Source organism: Panicum virgatum, chromosome 6K (assembly GCF_016808335.1).
Source record: "Panicum virgatum strain AP13 chromosome 6K, P.virgatum_v5, whole genome shotgun sequence".
Lineage (NCBI taxonomy): Eukaryota > Viridiplantae > Streptophyta > Magnoliopsida > Poales > Poaceae > Panicum > Panicum virgatum.
Window position 1 is genome coordinate 3,549,602 of NC_053141.1, and position 11,557 is coordinate 3,561,158.

The 11,557-nt window shown below is 46.6% G+C and overlaps 1 long non-coding RNA gene across 1 annotated transcript; it reads right to left on the reverse strand.

Annotated features, from left to right (window-relative positions):
* Positions 1-7,330: 7,330 nt before the first annotated feature.
* On the reverse strand, positions 7,331-9,783 carry LOC120711283. Its single transcript, XR_005690234.1, has 2 exons — positions 9,584-9,783; positions 7,331-9,210 (listed from the first exon to the last, which is right to left on the reverse strand). It is a non-coding gene; the product is annotated as an uncharacterized LOC120711283 (long non-coding RNA).
* Between the last annotated feature and the right edge of the window lie 1,774 nt (positions 9,784-11,557).

Below are 11,557 nucleotides of genomic sequence, written 5' to 3' on the forward strand. Positions count from 1 at the left end.
AGCCAAGGGTTCACTTGAGTTGTTACTACAACTTAGAAATTCAAATTGATTGTGTCTTTGGTTGTAACAAAAGACAAACCATTGGTCATCATCACCAATTATAGGAACAGATATCTGTAAAAACAAATTTGTAAGCCTCTGAAGATAAGCCATACACAAACACACGGGAGACACATGTAGGTTCATTTTACCAGCTATAATTTCTTCACCAAAGTTGCCTTATCCTCATCTTTAGATAGAGCTGCAGAAAAAAACTTCTGATAATTGTCGGTACCCTGCAACTGGGGTACCCACTCCTACTGTGCCAAGACTCGCGTAGTTATCCGTAACTACGCCCTAAGGAGCTGAGCAGCCGGACCCCTGGGATCCGACTCCATCTCACCGGACCAACGGTCCCGGACCCGCTTCCCGCTCAGGGACGGGTCCGGTGTCACCACGTGTCCTAGAGGTTGAAATGCTCAGCACCTGTGGCCGCGGACCCGGACCCCCGCAGGTGGGTCCGGGACCCCCACGTGCCATCCGGACTCCCGTGAGCTCTCGGCTCAGCTAGCTGCTCGGGAGGGGTCCGGAGCCGCCGCGTGTCACGAAGAAGCGGGTGCGGGCGCAAGCCTTCCGCTCGAAGCTCCCTCACCCACCCACATTAAGTGCGAGTGGTTGAGGCGTGCTCTGCTACCGCTGGGCACGGGGCAGCTTTTGTCGGTCCACACTGTGGATCGCCAGTTACCGAGGTACACAGTGCAGCCGCATGCGCCGCATCCGCGCAGAGCCCGTCTGCCGCATTAAATGGATATGACGGCACGGCACCCTTTCATCATACCGCCTACGCCGCAATCTACACGGCCCGTTCAGCTACGCAGCAGGCTACGGCAAGCTACGCCGCAAGCTACGCCCTGGCGCCATTTCGACAAGACAGGGCATGGCTATGCCGGTCGGAAGATTCCCACGGGCAAAGCAAGGAAATCCCGGAATAAGATCTTTCCTAGGTGTAACACCGTAATAGCGCTAGGCAATTCGTATTAAATACAACATCATTAGGCCCACCTGTTGGGGACTCAACGGCCATGTACGCGCCTCCCTTGAGATATAAAAGGGAGGCGCTCGCTGCACACTCAACACTCTCTAAAGCCAGACACAAGCAATACAACACTCAGTGGACGTAGGGTATTACGCTTCGGCGGCCCGAACCACTCTAAACGCTGGTGTTCATTGTTTTCTAGATCGAGATCGAACTAAGCTCAGCTACCCCTCGAGTTCATACTCCCATAGGGTTTAGGCGGGTGCATTCCGCCACCCGGCTGTGGGTTAGCACACCACGACATTTGGCGTGCCAGGTAGGGGAAGCTTTAGCTAGTTTTAGTTCATCTCTTGCTCATCTCTATGGTTCAGGTGGTTGAGCACTCCCACCACGATGACGACGTGGAGATGACGGAGGGTGTGGTGTCACCCGCGCCATGCGTCTCTCGCCTTCCTGCACCAAGGGCAACCGTGCCCGTGGAGCAGCCACCATCGGCAGCGGCGCGCACTGCACGTCGGCGAGAGTCAGAGCGCCCGTCAAGGGCCCCCTCACAAGCTGCGAGTGGCGGAGCGCTGGCGGCAGCTAGGGAGTTGCTTCGCAACCCTCCGGCTGCTACAACCTCGCCAGACGCCCCGAGGCCCTTCCTTTAGCTCCAGCACGACGCCACCCGGCTGTGGCGAGCGCCCGGGGGCCAGAGCTCGCGCGGCAAGCGCCCGCGTCAGCAGGATGGCGACAGCGGGTCATCCTCTCCCAGCTCGTCATCAAGCAGGTCTGGGAGGAGCACAGCTTCAACAAATCCCAGCTCGCAGCATACCTCACTCATGTGAGGAAGCCCGCTCCGGCGGAAAGCCGACTCCGGTCGCATCAAGCCGCTCCGGCAGAAAGCCGACTCCGGTCGCACCAAGCCCGCTCTAGCGGAAAGCCCACTCCGGTCGCACTAAGCCGACTCTGGTGGCTCTCTCCGATGTTAAGCCGACTCCGATTGCACCTCCGACTCTACATCTCTGTAAGTCCTACCCTTAGAGGCCCTGCAGGGAATAAAACATTTTCCTTTGTAACTAGGTAGTACTTCCGTGTGGTCCAGTCCGGTGAGCCTCCCCCGTGGAGGGGTCCGGACCTCTGCGAACCAGGTTCAGGGAAGTGTACTCACCCTCCGGGGAGGTCCGGAGCCGTGTAGCCGCTTAGTCTGGTTCCGTACCCTAAGACTGCATGCTCTACCTCCCTAGGGCGAGTACCGTAGTACCTAAGACTGGCGGTCCAGAGGTCCGGACAGCTCCGACCTCATAAACCCGTGTTCTGGCTTATATCGCACATCTCATGTACATCTAGTTACAAAGGAAAAGTTTATTCTCAGTTCGCCTCTAAGGATGTTACATTCTAATTTCAATCTACGCATTCTGTTTGCGCTAACCCCCACATGGCTTCTTACTCTTGTGCGGTGATTGTGGTCCGAATTGAGTTGGCTAGCTAGTGACTTAGCTCGAGACCCCTCATGGAAGAGAGGGGTTCGGACCCTTGGGAACCTGCAGGTTCAGGGAAGCGCACTCATTCTCCGGGGAGGTCCGGAGCCGTGTAGCCGTTTAGCCTGGTTCCGTACCCTAAGCCTGCACGCACCACCTCCTGTGAATGAGTGTCGTAGTACCTAGGACTGGGAACCTGGAGGTCCGGACTTTCTCTTAACCTAAAGGCCAGCCCCTTGAGCTCCGTTCACTGAGCCTAGTTGTCTATCTCAAAGGATCACAGCCAACAGGATTTGGGACCCGTGGGCATGCTACTAAGCATCTATCTTGAGTCATGTGCAGTTCCAAACGTGATGATGCAACAGGTGACCCAAAGGATGGACGACGCAGGACAAGACCCTTGCGGCGCGCACCGCTGGGCGCCAGAAGCAGCCAAGTTGCTCACAGTAGTGGCCCCACCTGCGGGTTCGTTGCCTCTCCCGAGGCGGGCCCGGGGGCCTTTGTCAGTACCATGCAACTGAGGTACCCACTCCTACTGTGCCAAGACTCGCGTAGTTATCCGTAACTACGCCCTAAGGAGCTGAGCAGCCGGACCCCTGGGGTCCGACTCCATCTCACCGGACCAACGGTCCCGGACCCGCTTCCCGCTCGGGGACGGGTCCGGTGTCACCACGTGTCCCAGAGGTGGAAATGCTCAGCACCTGTGGCCGCGGACCCAGAGCCCCGCAGGTGGGTCCGGAACCCCCACGTGCCATCCGGACTCCCGTGAGCTCTCGGCTCAGCTAGCTGCTCGGGAGGGGTCCGGAGCCGCCGCGTGTCACGAAGACGCGGGCGCAGGCGCAAGCCTTCCGCTGGAAGCTCCCTCACCCACCCGCATTAAGTGCGAGTGGTTGAGACTTGCTCTGCTGCCGCTAGGCACAGGGCAGCTTTTGTCGGTCCACACTGTGGATCGCCAGTTACCGAGGTACATAGTGCAGCCGCATGCGCCGCATCCGCGCAGAGCCCGTCTGCCGCATTAAATGGATACGATGGCACGACACTCTTTCATCATACCGCCTACGCCGCAAGATACACGGTCCGTTCAGCTACGCGGCAGGCTACGACAAGCTACGCCGCAAGCTACGCCCTGGCGCTGTTTCGACAAGACAGGGCATGGCTATGCTGGTCGGAAGATTCCCACGGGCAAAACAAGGAAATCCTGGAATAAGATCTTTACCAGGCGTAACACCATAATAGCGCTAGGCCATTCGTATTAAATACAACATCGTTAGACCCACCTGTCGGGGACTCAATGACCATGTACGCGCCTCCCTTGAGATATAAAAGGGAGGCGCTCGCTGCACACTCAACACTCTCTAAAGCCAGACACAAGCAATACAACACTCAGTGGACGTAGGGTATTACGCTTCGGCGGCCCGAACCACTCTAAACACTGGTGTTCATTGTGTTCTAAATCAAGATCGAACTAAGCGCAGCTACCCCTCGAGTTCATACTCCCATAGGGCTTAGGCGGGTGCATTCCGCCACCCGGTTGTGGGTTAGCACACCACGACTAGAACACTTAGGAAAAATAAGAGGAAGGTTAGTTTGCCATTGGAGATCATTTTGTCAATTCAAGGTGAGTCGAACTTACCAAGGATTGTAGCAAGGAAAAAAGTCTGGATCTGAAAGAATGATGTTTGAAGCCAGTTCTGCAATCAAACTTGAAGCATTCCACAAATGCTTTTGACAATGATGAGGTCGATTTTGCAGCTGGACTCAAAGGACTCGGACAGTACAATTCTAGTAATATGGTCAACCCACTGATATTTATCAATACATCTCTGTCGATACAATTCAATACATAGTCAGTATATTAGTGCTACTGGCAGGTAAATAGAACATGACAAGTCTTCAGAAACTTACGCTTAGCGTAAACCATGGCTGCAACACACAAGATTCCTGGTCTGAGAGATCACATCGTTCCCCATTTGTTTGTGTTTGTTAAACTTCTTAACTAGAGATGCAAATGGATTTTTGAGGCGCCGGGAATGAGCCCTCATCCTTTTATTTTCTTCTCATCTTCTTGCGGCTGCCTTCGTCCTGGTTAAATTCACCTTGAGGACTGAAAGAAGATGCAATATAGAAGCAGAATTGTTCTTGAGGGGTGAAAGAAGATGCGGTGCATAACTAGAATTGTTCTTGGCTAGAGATGAAAGATGACTAGAAAGCCAATTTCCAATGCATGGAGACTCTAAACTCTCATAAGCATTGACAATAGGGTTGGGTGACTTTGGTACCAACTCATTAGTATGAATGTCCAACTCGGGAGCCTTCTATTTGTTCTGAAGTTGTCTCACCATAACTGAGGCATGTGCGCGCACTATATCATCTATGGTGCCCTCAAGACTGTGTACTAAGTGTAGCTTAGAGTGATGTATGGCAAGGTTGAATGAAGCTATCTGCTGTGATGAAAGCTTTTCGATAGTTGGTGCCAACAATTCTCTCAATGAAACAATGCACACAAATGTGCCATCTTCGTATTCCTGAAAGTGGCAGTGTGACACATATAGTGTGTTTTAGTGGAACATTTGTGCTCAACTTCAATGTACATTAATGGTTACATCTGTGCATACCTTTTCTTTGCCAACGAGGGGCATGTCTGGGACTAATGCCACGGATTCAACATCCCCATCAACAACAGACTTATGTTCAACATCGTTAGCATCAGCCTAATGACCATACACAGTGTCGTCCCATGGTCTTAGGTAAAATCAGGCACAAAAAAGTGTATTTCAGTGATTTTCGTAGACATAATTTCAACAATTTATAGCATATGGTAAACATCGTAGAATAAAAATATTACCTTTAGTTTCTTATGATCTAAATGTGAAAAGCTCTTCACAATATGTTAATTATAGTAATTGATTCGTGGAACCATAAAAGCAGCACCCACCATGACTTCATCACATTCAACATTGTCCATAAAAAAATATCTGTCGAGCATAATTCACTTTAAGAGAGAATTTTTGTCCCAAGAAAAATGAAAAGATAATAGAGGCTTACATGCATGAGCACAACATTCATAATGGATCCACCCTTATGATTTGAGGTATCGGATATCAAATTCGCCAATATCATCTGGCACCAATCAATTTGATATATCCTCTCCAATTTCTGGACCAATTTCATGTCTTTGGGAAGAATGTAGTGTGATGTACTGGGTAGCAGAATTTTGTTAAATAGTAGTAAAAAGAAGCAATTGACTTGGAAGTTATCATCCCCGATCCTCTTAGCACACTCAATTGCTTGTTTGATACCATGTATAGTAATACTTTCGCACTTATCTGCTCTAGAGGCCCAACGTAGCCACTCTGAAGTACCCTTCTCCTTCAATGGCCTTAGTAATGATGTCAACGATCTTAGAAATTTATATTGCATAATGCGTGGTGCAGAATAGGTGTTTATGACTTGACTCTTTGATAGTTACAACATGGATTGAAAGGTTAAGAAATATGTTGATATTTATAATTCCTTATAATTACAGGGCGAACATGAATTATGTACTGGATAGTGACCATGAACCATATATGAAATAGGTATACGCTAGTCAGTGGAAATTTATTTGTACACACTATCATCCAACTTATATTAATTAATTTAATGATACAAAATAACGAAACTATTATTTGTTTGATAGGGTAACGAAGGATCTAACATGCGGTTTGGCGCAAAACATCTATTGAGCATCGTGCCACTACTGTCAGAACAAGCGATCTTGAGGATCCAAAACCTTGGTTTTGAAACTCACTTGACTTCTCCTTTAAGGACCTAATAAGCAGGGATACGATCCGAGGGCTAGCAAGAAAATACAAGGTGGTGAATTACAACAGCAGTGAATGTGTTGTGCTGAATGTGGACCCTGAAAGTCAATGCTTCATCACGCCTAATGTGGTGAGCATGGTTTATGGTGTTCCATATCATTCGGAATCAAAGGTAAGGCCATTGAAGGATAAGAAGGGTCATTCATAGGGGCTATGTTGGGCCTTTAGAGCAGATAAGGGCGAAAGTATTACTCTACATGGTATCAAATAAGCAATTGAGTTTGCTAAGAGGAGTGGGGATGATAACTTCAAAGCTAAGTGCTTCTTTTTACTGCTATTTAACAAGATACTGCTACCAAGTACATCACACTACATTCTTCCAAAAGACATGAAATTGGTTCAGAAATTGGAGAAAATAGGTCAAATTGATTGGTGCCAGATGGTATTGGAGAATTTGATCTCTGGTATCTCAAATTAAGGGTGGATCCATTATGAATGATGCACTCATGCTTGTAAGCCTCTATCTTTTCATTTTCTTAGGACAAAAATTCCCTCTCTAATAGTGAATTAGGCCTGGCATTCATGGACAATGTTGAATGTGATGAAGTCATGATGGGTAATGCTTTTATGGTTCCTCGAATCAATTACTATAATGAACATATTAATAACTTTTCGCATTTAGATCATAAGAAACTAAAGGTAATGTTTTTACCAATGAAGTTTACCATATGCTATAAATTGTTGAAATTATGCCTACGAAAATCACTAAAATGCACTTTCTATGCCTGCTTTTAGCTTAAGACCATGGGGCAATATTGTGTATGGTCGTCAGGCTGATGCTGAAGATGTTAAACCTAAGGACATTGTTGATGAGGCTGTTGAATCTGAGGCCGTATTTCCAAACATGCCCCTTGCTAACAAAGAAAAGGTACACAAATGTAACCGTTAATGTACATTGAAGTTGAGCGCAAATGTTCTGCTAAAACACACTATATGTGCCAAACTGCCACTTTCAGGAATATGAAGATGACACATTTGTGTGCATTGTTTCGTTAAAGAATTGTTGGTGCCAACTATTGAAAAGCTTCTAGCACAGCAGAAAGCTTCATTCAACCTTGGCATACATCACTCTCGGCAAAACTTAGTACACAGCCTTGAGGGCACCATCAATGATATAGTGCGTGCACATGGCTCAGTTATGGTAAGAAAACTTCAGAACGAAGAGAAAGCTCTCGAGTTGGACATTCATATATACTACTGAGTTGGTACCAAAGTCACCCAACCCTATTGTCAATGCTTCTGAGAGTTTAGAGTCACCAGGCATTGGAAATTGGCTTTAAAGTCATCTTTCATCTATAGCCAAGAACAATTCTGGTTATGTATCGCATCTTCTTTCAGCCCTCCAGAACAATTCTACTTCTTCATCACATCTTCTTTCAGCCCTCAAGGGGAATTTAACCAGGATGAAGGCAGCTGAGTAGATGAGAAGAAAACCAAAAAATAAAAGGACAAGGGCTCATTCCCGACGCCTCAAAAATCCATTTGCATCTCCAGTCAAGAAGTTTAACAAACAGAAGCAAATGGGAAAAGATGTGATCTCTCAGACCAAGAATCTTGTGTGTTGCAACCACGGTTTACATAAAGAGTAAGTTTCTGAAAACTTGTCATGTTCTATTTACCTACCTGTAGCACTCATTTACCCTTAGGATAAGATTTATCTGACTATGTATTCAATTGTATTGATAGAGATGTATTAATAAATATCAGTGGGTTGACCATTACTGGAATTGTACTCGCCATGTCCTTTGAGTCCACTAGCAAAATCGGCCTCAGCATTGTCAAAGCATTTGTGGATTGCTTCAGGTTTGATTGCAGAATGGCTTCAAAAATCATACTTTTGGGATCCAGACTTTTTTTTCTTGCCACAATCCTTGGTAAGTTCGACACAACATGAATTGACAGAATGGTCTCCAATAGCAAACTAACCTTCCTCTTGTTTTTCCTAAGTGCAGCAGTTGATTATTGATGATGACGAAATATTAGTAGAAGATTTTTCTGCAGCTGTCTAAAGATGAGGACAAAGCAACTCCGGTGAAGAAATTATAGTTGGTAAAATGAATTTACATGTGTCTTCCATGCGTCTGTGTGTATGACTTATCTTCAGAGCCTTACAAGTTTGTTTCTATAGATATTTGTTCTTATAATTGGTGGTGATGACCAATGGTTTGTCTTTTGTTACAACCGAAAACACAGTCAATTTGAATTTCTGAGGTGCAACAACAACTACAGTGAATCCTTGGCTAAAGTCAAGAAAAACTGTGCGATCGTCATATCAAAACTAGAAGTTGTGTTAGGTGAATTGCTAGTTTCTCATAGAAAGCAAGCCCGTGTTGCATGGGAGGGCATGCAGACGAATTTTGACTACGACGGTGGTTCATTGGCCATGCTCTTTATGGAGCAGTATAATGGTGAACAAAATTGGCAAAAGGATGCGCTCTCCTATCTAACACAAAAAGCTTCGATTCTCATGTACCTTATACACCACAAGTTAAAAAAAGTGAAACTGCCCAAGGATTTTCTGTCGACGACCGCAGTAAGGCCTTTCTTTTTCAAATATTCATCTATTTGCCAATATTTGTATCTTCCTACAAGTATTTAAACTTTGGTGTAGTCTTCCACGAAAGCAAATCTATGACTGGAACCTATAATAAAAGAAAGTGGGATGAAGTTTTGCATATGTTGGAAAAGGATGGCACTGCCTTGCAGGAAATCAAGAAGAAGAAAAAACTATATGCCCCTGCCCCGTCAGAAAAGAGTCAGAAAGGCAGGATATTTGTAGAACCGAATACTGAAATGGAAATTCCATAGAGATTGAAGAATTTTGATCTTGTGTCCCCTTTCAGTTGTCCTCTGTGTCAGCTTCGACAACCACCTGCTGACAAGGCCATACAACTAAATGATCATATCATTGGCAATGATGTCTATTATAAGAGGTACTTGTTTTGTCTTTGTTTTTTCAAATTCTGGTAGGTTTTCTTGGAATCAGCAAGCAGCATGGCAAATATGATATTTTTTCTGGGTAAATTGTTCATTACATGAATACATAAAATCAATATATCAGTGTAAATGCCTTAGTTAAAGGGTAAATGATATTTTTTCTGGATAATATATGAATACATAAAAATAATATATCAATGCAAATTCCTTAGTTACAGGGTAAATAAGATATCAGGGGAAAAATGAAGTTTGCTTGCTAGTAGTAGAGGTAGGCACAAATGAAAGTAACCGCCTAACTGGAGCCTAACCTGATGTCCCCGCCGAAGATGGATGCCTTTCTTGCTGGGATTCAGCCTACGGAGAGCCCTGCAGGGATGGGGATGGGAAGTGGAGGAGTTAGGGTTCGGGAGAGATGCGTTTGGAAGGGATTTACTTGAAGGCTAGAGGAAGTGGAACGGTTTGGTCGTCTCGATCATGCGGATGAACGAGCTGGAGTAGGCCAGCCTTGGCCTTTCCATTTATAAGGCACGGCCCGTTTCTCTTCTTCAGATAGACAGTGCAAGGATAATCTCGCGTGTGGGCCAGAGTATTGGAAGCGGAAAGAGGCCTAGCACTAGCATGCCCCACAGCCCGGCCCTTGGGTGGTCGGAGAAGGAATTTCTAGAAATCCTATACATCTTCTTGAAGATATTTTTTCTTCCCCACCTTCTAGTATTTGAGATTTGTGCTAAACATTACATCTGTTGGATCGTCTCCCCAAAACTCCAGCCCAACCCCTCCTCTACCTCCGCCATTCACGCTGCCACCGTGGGTGGCTACGCATCGCCTTTGTGACCTCTCCACGGCACCAGCGGCCCTGCGCGCCTGCCCCGCCGGCCTCGTCGCACGCCACACCCACTCGGAGTGCGAGCTACGGGAGGGGGGAGCGGCCACCGGCGAGGGTTGGGAGGTGCGGGAGAGGCCGCCGGTGAGGCCGGCGATGGTCGGGGTATGTGGTCAAGGTGGCGAAGCTTAGGGTTCCTGGGTTGCTGGGGCTTCAAATGACCGACGGCTCTAGAGGAGAGTCGGAGGCGGCGGCGGCTTGGAAGCGGTGGTGGTTCGGCCAGGGTAGGATCCCCGGTGAGCGGTGGCGAGAAGAAGGGAGGGGGTCGAAGGAGGCAGTTGGTGGTGGACGAGCGACACAACAGTGGGCGGGGGGTGGGCAGCATGGCGGCGATATCCGCCGGCCAGAGCAGAGGACGAGTGGCGGGGGTGGAGGATGGCCGGAGAGTTAGAAGATGATAAGGGAAGACGAAGATGGGTCTAGGTGGTCCATGCGATGGATGGCTTATCCATCTTCCGGAATATAGATAGAAGCCTCGGGAATTTCATTCCAGGACCAGGAAGAAGAAGCTCGAGTGCTTTTTTTTTTAAAAAAAACGAACCAGGCAAGAGACCTAATGATTGTATTACAAACTAGGTTCATGCACGTGCATTGCTATGGGTAGCAAAAAAATTCAGTGCATTACACGAACATGAGCGATATGGTGTTGATTTTTATTTTTATTTTTTTTGCGGGTAACGATATGGTGTTGATATAACAGGCAACATGAGCTCAAACATCTAGAATCACCTAAGTGCATATCTGCTTTTTTTTGGACACGCCATATATATTAGCCATACATGTTTCTATATAAAAATCACAAGTCCTTAATTTTGTCTACTCAAGGAAAACCGTAAAAGGAATCCTAGTTAAATTTATTTCTTAACATATTTAGCCCCACAAAATTTGACCTCTGTTATTTGCTTGCTGATGAAAAAAAAACATGGTCAACAATAGATTAATGCTGCCCAAAAAATTACCGTGAAGAATGAAACTTCTTAGTCATTCAGCATGACAAGAAACAATATACAGCTCCGCCAGTCCTCGTGGGGTACTGTACTAAACCTGAACGACGTGGGAAAGCATATAAACATTATGCAGTTTTCACCTATTATTAGAATCTATTAGGTGTCACATTAGAATCAAGCCATCATGCGTCAATTAACAGGATCACATCATAATCAAGCCGTCATCCATCAAATTGTAGAAAGCGCACAAGATATTTAATCAGGCAATGAAGTTACCTGGAAGCTTCCATCATCAATGTATTGAACCATCCTGTATTTGGAACAATGGAATAAGTATGTCATATGGGTTCACTCTTTCCAAATTCTGCCTCCCGGCTGAAGAACAATGGAATATATCATGTTTACGGTACTGCTACTTCAATCCCTTAGTGTCCAATCATCTACAACCAAGA